Raw genomic sequence first — 7,921 nt, 5'->3', positions numbered from 1 at the left:
TATCTCCGATCTTATATACTCGTTCTTCATTTAACTTATTCTCTTATTAACTTGAGTGTCGGAGTCCCTTTTGCAGGTACCACGTTCGGGTTCGAGTTCACAGGGACATCGTTAGCTCAGACGGATTTGCTGAACAACCATACCAACATATAGATCAGGCACAGTATCCCTGCAAGAACAGATATAAAAGACATTTAAACATGAATGGTATAATTTTATTATCTCACAAATTATTATATATTATACATTTTTTAATTAATCTAATTAATTTATGCATTTTTTATTACATACTATTATTTAATATTTACATGAATAAAAAAATAAATTAAACTTAATTTAAAATTAATATGTTAAACGATATTTTTTTTTAAAAAAATGCTTTAGATATAAATAAAATATACACTAATATAGAAAGATTTTATTTCATTTTATTTCAATTATGTTTGTTTCATGTGACTTCTTTTATTTTCGTCTTTGTCACAGATCAGAGGTTATGAAGTGGGGGAATGCATCCATTCAAGGAGAGTCTCCAATTATTCACTATTCATGATTTAGATGTAGTTTTTAGGGAGATGTTCTCTCCTCTCTCTCTTAGGATTAGGATTTAGGATTTTTCTTGCTTTCATGATTGCCCCTTTTTATCAGGTTCAATTTTCTTTTTTATTATCTTCTCAATTTAATTTATGAACTTTTCTATATCACAGATAATTCTCTTAATTAATGTTATTTGAGGTTCTCTTCAAATTTCTCCTGGTGAACTTCAGTCACGGTTTCATCTATGATGTCACACTGGAGGATAAAATGATCCTCCGGAGGATACTTCATAGTTCCATTCAGATTGAAGCTTACTACTCGGCCATCTATTTCAAAAGAGTATGTTCCTGAAAAAGCATCTAATTTGAACTTTGAGGTCTTTAAGAACGGTCTTCCTAGTAAGATTGATAATGGCTTCTCTGAGTTATTTTGGGTCATCTCCAGGATATAAAAATCAATGAAAAATGTGAGCCCCTTAATGCCCACTAATACATCTTCAGCAACTCCAGCCACTGTAATAATGCTTTTATCTGCTAACACAAAACGAGCTGCCGACCTTTTTAAGGGAGGGAGCCTCAAAATATCATATATAGACAAAGGCATTATACTCACACATGCTCCTAAATCATACATGCAGTCAGAAAATATCACACCACAAATAGTACAATTAACTATACATGGACCTGGGTCACTACACTTTTCAGGTAAACCTCCCATTAAAACAGATATGGAACTTCCTAAAGGAATAGTTTCTAATTCATTAATTTTGTCTTTATGTATACATAAATCTTTTAGAAACTTTGCATATTTAAGTACCTGTTGAATAACATCAAAAAGGGGAACAGTTACCTCAATTTTTTTGAATATTTCTACTATTTTGGGATCAGGTTCCAGCTGCTTCCTGGGCTTTCTTGCAAGTTGTGGAAATGAAATAGGAGTAGCATTCTTTGCAGTGTTTACGCCCTTTGGTTCTTCTTCCTGTGATTGAGCTTCTTTTTCAGCCATGTTCTGTATGTCCTCTTCCTCTTCAACATCTTCTATTTCCACTACCTCTTCAATTATAGTATACTAAATATATGAATTCTAACGTGAAGGATTAGATACGGAACAACTGAACAATGTAGTTGTGTGTGAATGTCCATGTCTATAGTTTGCATTATCTTGTCTTCTTGATCGGCTCTTTAAGTTCTGCCTTGTCAATGGAGTCACTTCCTAATTCTAAGGAGAGGTATCATCTCTCTGAAATTGACATTTTTATTTACACGTATACTATAATTGAAGCTAGATATTAATAATAATATTATAAGTTAGTATATGTAATTATGTAAATTTAATTAGTATTTTATTTTATTAATTAAGTATTCTTTAAATACTCTAATTTATATAGGTATATAGATATATATATATATAGATGATGATAATAAATTAATAATAAAAACATGTGATTTTATTCTTAAATATCTCTCTTTCTTTTTTTTTTCAAAATTTTTTTTCGAAGGTGTTTGCAAAAAATCTTGAAGTATATTTAGAATAATTACATTGTTAAACTTTATTTAAAAATTTATCGTTAGTCAATAAATTATTGTATGTACAAGACAAAATTAATAATATAATTATAAATTAGTATATATAATTATGTAAATTTAATTAATATTTTACTTTATTAATTAGGTATTCTTTAAGTACTCTAATTTATATAAGTGTATATATATAGATGATAATAATAAATTAATAATAAAAACATATAATTTTATCCTTAACTATATTTATTATTTTGTTTTTATTTTTTTATTTTTTATTCTTTTTATTTTCCCAATTAGGGGATTTAGTTGTTATTCTTATTATTTTTTTTAATTATTGATATTGATTCTTATTATTTTGATTATTATTATGCTTATATGTTCGGCTGGTTAGTGATAACCGATTTATTGTTATTATTATTCTCATTATTCTTATTTTTTTTAAAACAGGTATTTTGGACGACCAACCTGAAATGCCGGCTATGTCGCCGCTGGCGAGGCGGACGTCAGCGGTACTATGCGGGTGGAAGTAATAACAGAGTAGGAGAAATGTCAATGTGTTTGTGATTATTAGCTAATGAATTGTTGCATGCACAAGGCGAAATTTGAATTCTCACACTTGCTTAAGCGGATTAGTGATTAGTGAATTAGCCACTAGATCAACCCAACTTAATTAATGAGACTATATATTAATAATAGTATTATAAAATTAGTATATGTAATTATGTAAAATTAGTTAGTATTTTACTTTATTAATTAGGCACTCCTTGAGTACTCTAATTTATTTATGGGTCAATCTATTGTACAGATCAATTTCCATATCTATACATATATTCTCTCTACCTACATCTCCTTTCCACATGTGTTGCTTGATTTTGTAGGATGGAGCAGGCTCTGAGCAAAACATGGGAGCTCATGGGAAGGGTTCGCTGAGCCGAGCCAGTGTGTTGAACAAAGAACGGGATTTCATTGTAGTGGGTTCCGTGAGTCCAGCTTTATGGGTTGGGCCTTATTGCTCGTTGGAAGTAGTTTCAAAAAACAAAAATGATTGAAACAGGTTGGGTTGGGTCTTCAGTTCTCTCTCCTCCTCTCACCATGACCAGTTGCTCAGTTGCTCAGAGAAGAACGACCGAATTATTGTTATTATTATTCTCATTATTCTTACTTTTTTTCAAAACAGGTGTTTTGGACGACCAACCTGAAATACTGGCTATGTCGCGGCTGGCAAGGCGGACGTCCGCGGTAGTGTGCGGGTGGAAGCAATAATAGAGTAGGAGAAATGTCAATGTGTTTGTGATTATTAGCTAATGAATTGTTGTATGCACAAGGCGAAATTTGAATTCTCACACTTGCTTAAGCGGATTAGTGATTAGTGAATTAGCCACTAGATCAACCCAACTTAATTATTGAGACTATATATTAACAATAGTATTATAAAATTAGTATATGTAATTATGTAAATTTAGTTAGTAATTTACTTTATTAATTAGGTACTCCTTGAGTACTCTAATTTATTTATGGGTCAATCTACTGTACAGATCAATTTTCATACAGATATACAAATATTCTCTCTACCTACATCTTCTTCCCACATGTGTTGCTTGATTTTGTAGAATAGAGCAAGCTCTGAGCTCTGAGAAAAACATGGAAGCTCATAGGAAGGGTTCGCTGAGTCGAGCCGAGTCAGTGGGTTGAACAAAGAACGAGATTTCATTGTAGTGGGTTCTGTGAGTCCAGCTTCATGGGTTGGGCATTATTGGTCGTTGGAAGTAGTTTCAAAAAACAAAAATGATTGAAATAGGTTGGGTTGGGTCTTCAGTTCTCTCTCCTCCTCTCACCATGACCAGTTGCTCAGTTGCTCAAAGAAGAACGACCGAATTATTGTTATTATTATTCTCATTATTCTTACTTTTTTTCAAAACAGGTGTTTTGGACGACCAACCTGAAATACTGGCTATGTCGCGGCTGGCAAGGCGGACGTCCGCGGTAGTGTGCGGGTGGAAGCAATAATAGAGTATGAGAAATGTCAATGTGTTTGTGATTATTAGCCAATGAATTGTTGCATGCACAAGGCAAAATTTGAATTCTCACACTTGCTTAAGCGGATTAGTGATTAGTGAATTAGCCACTAGATCAACCCAACTTAATTAATGAGACTATATATTAACAATAGTATTATAAAATTAGTATATGTAATTATATAAATTTAGTTAGTAATTTACTTTATTAATTAGGTACTCCTTGAGTACTCTAATTTATTTATGGGTCAATCTACTGTACAGATCAGTTTCCATACAGATATACAAATATTCTCTCTACCTACATCTCCTTCCCACATGTGTTGCTTGATTTTGTAGGATGGAACAGGCTCTGAGCAAAACATGGGAGCTCATGGGAAGGGTTCGCTGAACCGAGCCAGTGTGTTGAACAAAGAACGGGATTTCATTGTAGTGGGTTCCGTGAGTCCAGCTTTATGGGTTGGGCCTTATTGCTCGTTAGAAGTAGTTTCAGAAAACAAAAATGATTGAAATAGGTTGGGTTGGGTCTTCAGTTCTCTCTCCTCCTCTCACCATGACCAGTTGCTCAGAGAAGTACCACCGGTTTATTGTTATTATTATTCTCATTATTCTTACTTTTTTTTCAAAACAGGTGTTTTGGACGACCAACTTGAAATGCCGGCTATCTCACGACTGGCGAGGCGGACGTCCGCAGTACTGTGTGGGTGGAAGCAATAACAGAGTAGGAGAAATGTCAATGTGTTTGTGATTATTAGCCAATGAATTGTTACATGCACAAGGCGAAATTTGAATTCTCACACTTGCTTAAGCGGATTAGTGATTAGTGAATTAGCCACTAGATCAACCCAACATAATTAATGAGACTATATATTAATAATAGTATTATAAAATTAGTATATGTAATTATGTAAAATTAGTTAGTATTTTACTTTATTAATTAGGTACTCCTTGAGTACTCTAATTTTTTTATGGGTTAATCTACTGTACAGATCAATTTTCATATTTATACAGATATTCTCTCTACCTACATCTCCTTCCCACATGTGTTGCTTGATTTTGTAGGATGGAGCAGGCTCTGAACAAAACATGGGAGCTCATGGGAAGGGTTCGCTGAGCCGAGTCAGTGTGTTGAACAAAGAACGGGATTTCATTGTAGTGGGTTCCGTGAGTCCAGCTTCATGGGTTGGCCTTATTGGTCCTTGGAAGTAGTTTCAGAAAACAAAAATGATTGAAACAGGTTGGGTTGGGTCTTTAGTTCTCTCTCCTCCTCTCACCATGCCCAGTTGCTCAGAGAAGAACAAGCATCTCTGGAGGGAAACCCTAGCTTCCTCCACCGCGACCGCCGCCGTTGGACTTCTGACGCCGGAGATATTCTTCTGTTCGTCCTGCTCCACGCCCGCACCTCAATCGCCGGTCGCGAGCTTCGTTGGGATAGTTTTCGAGTCGTCGCGGCCTATAACCCCTCATCTTGCTCAATCGGTCTTTTTCCACCATCCCTCATCGTGCTCATCGTCTGCCATGCTTGTGACGAGAAGGTAACAAAGTTGCTCTGTCCATTAAATCATTAGCTTTGGCTCTGCTAATAATAGAGTAATAAACTAATAATAAACCATCCGTATCCAGTCACATAAGCAGAAATCGTTTAGAAAACAAAACATCTTTATTACTACTAATGCTTTCATCGCCTAAGAATCTTGGCCCCCTGATGAGGAAAGTCAATTTGTTTTGTGTTTGAAAAACAACATGTGCCTAACCAGCGTGCATTTAGGGAGTAGTAGGTTTTGGTTTTTATGCTCTGTGTAGGTTTGATAAAAATTTGCTCGAATTTAAAGTTGGTAAATCCATTACATAATCCCAACATATATAGGCCTAATTGATGTCACTGAACAAGTAGATGTCTTTGGTTTCTTGTTGCTTTTAGTGCAAGTCGTTAATCATATAACATATTGGGTCGTGCTAGTGTGAAATGATATTGTTCATAATAAGAAGTGGATCTCACGCATACCAAATTCACCTAATACTCTAATAGAATATGACTGCCATTCCTGCTTGTGTTGGTTCCTACTATAATCTCAATTAAGCCGCTTATTGTTCTTGTTCTTTTTTCTTTTTACCTTTTGAAATTTTGTTGAATTTCTCAAGTGAACCATTAAATTAGGTAGAGAATATAGAAAAGTAACAAGTTTTGAAAAACTGATCAAAGATTGGATAAGTTTATTAATGCTAGCTACAAATTGAAGAAACATATTATTGGATGCATGATAGTTTACATATGTATGTAAAAGTGCATAATTCTTTTGCAGACAAGTTTTCTTGCCTCACTATGAAGGGAGGAAGGAGAAGGCTAAAATAAATCATGTTGCTTGTTAATATCTAAAATTATCTATTCTGATAATGGTTTGCAGTTTGTTTCTAAAATCCTTTATTTGTTCTGATAATGCTTGTTAATCATGTTATTTGTTAATATCTAAAATCATGTCAGTCAAGAGATCGTGCTCTGCCTTAAACAATTCCAACAGAGCATTTCAGCTCCTTTCAAAGTCTGATGTGATACTACAGAAGTGAGCATTTTTTTTCTTCTTTTCTTTTGCCAATAGGTGCTAGCGTTTTGTTTGTATCTTTGATATTATTGATTATTTTTGTACTGGGAGACTTGTTTTAACATATAGGATATCCAAGATATATTTAGTTATAGTTATTTATCAAGAGTGTTTTTTTCTCTACGGAAAAGGCTTCCAAGATATATTTAGTTATAGTTAAACTAAAATAATTTATCATATGTCAAGTAATATAAATAAAATTTGTGGCTTTGGAAAATTGTATCGTAAAATCTATAGAATAAATATCTCTTTTTTCTTTGATATGTAATAAGTAACCATTAATTTTTTGTTCCAATGCTTTTGATTTTATATCCATTTATTGGATTTTCTTCTCTAAATTTGCAACTTTGAAAGAAAAATTCAGCAAAAATTTTGAAAATTTCACGATGGAAATATTTGGTAACAAAAAGAAAAAGGGAGCTAAAATAGTTATAATTTGTCTTATTTGAAAATCTGTCAGTGATGACGCTTCCCACGGCTGCTCGCTCTCTCTCTCTCAATGACGCTTTCTCTCTCTCCCTTACGGCAACGACGATGGCGACGGTGCCAGTGACGCCCATCGGCACCGTCTTTCTCCATTCCTCTCCTTCTTCTGTTTCTCTCTCTCTTCTCTTTTCTTTTTTCCTTCTTCTGTGTGTATATCTGTTGGTAGGGGTGTTCAAAATCGATCCGGACCGAACTAAACCGACGAACCGAACTGAAAAAACTGATAACTGAATTAATTGAAAACCAAAAAAATCGAAAAAAAACCTATTTTGCTGCTTTTTTGTGCGGTTCGGTTCAGTTTTCGATTTTGACTCTGAAAACCCTAACCGAACCGAACCGAACCGATTCGGAAAAAACCCTAAAAATGCCTAACCCCACCTCCCTAGACCGCCACCCCCCAAACGAACAAAGTTGATGCCTGCTGCGCGAGTGTGAGAGCGCCTCCCCCTCCAGCCGTCCCTAACCCTAACCCCCCAAATCCCCAATCTCTAACCTGCGGCTACGCTCTCTACTCTCTAGTCTCTACTACTCACTACTCAGTTGCTCTCGCTCTCTCTTCTCCAAATCCCCAAAGCACGACGCCACCACAGCACCACGCCGAAGCCTTCCTCTTCGCGGAGACGCCACCTACAGCACGACGCCGTCGCCCACGCATAGCACCACGCTGTTGCCCACGCACAGCACCACGCTGTCGCCGTTGACACGCCACCACCCAGCGCCAGCAATGTTTCTGGGCTCTCCCACTCAGCGCCACTATCATCAG

At 35.3% G+C, this 7,921-nt stretch overlaps 1 long non-coding RNA gene across 1 annotated transcript; it reads left to right on the top strand.

Moving 5' to 3' along the window:
* The first annotated feature begins 5,102 nt into the window (after positions 1–5,102).
* On the top strand, positions 5,103–6,792 carry LOC112754146 (uncharacterized). The gene is made up of 2 exons (XR_011873459.1): positions 5,103–5,607; positions 6,376–6,792. It is a non-coding gene; the product is annotated as an uncharacterized lncRNA (long non-coding RNA).
* Positions 6,793–7,921: the final 1,129 nt, after the last annotated feature.

This window comes from Arachis hypogaea, chromosome 16, assembly GCF_003086295.3.
Source record: "Arachis hypogaea cultivar Tifrunner chromosome 16, arahy.Tifrunner.gnm2.J5K5, whole genome shotgun sequence".
Classification (NCBI taxonomy): domain Eukaryota; kingdom Viridiplantae; phylum Streptophyta; class Magnoliopsida; order Fabales; family Fabaceae; genus Arachis; species Arachis hypogaea.
The sequence above is the reverse complement of the archived record's forward strand: the minus strand, read 5'-3'. Positions and strand labels throughout refer to the sequence as shown.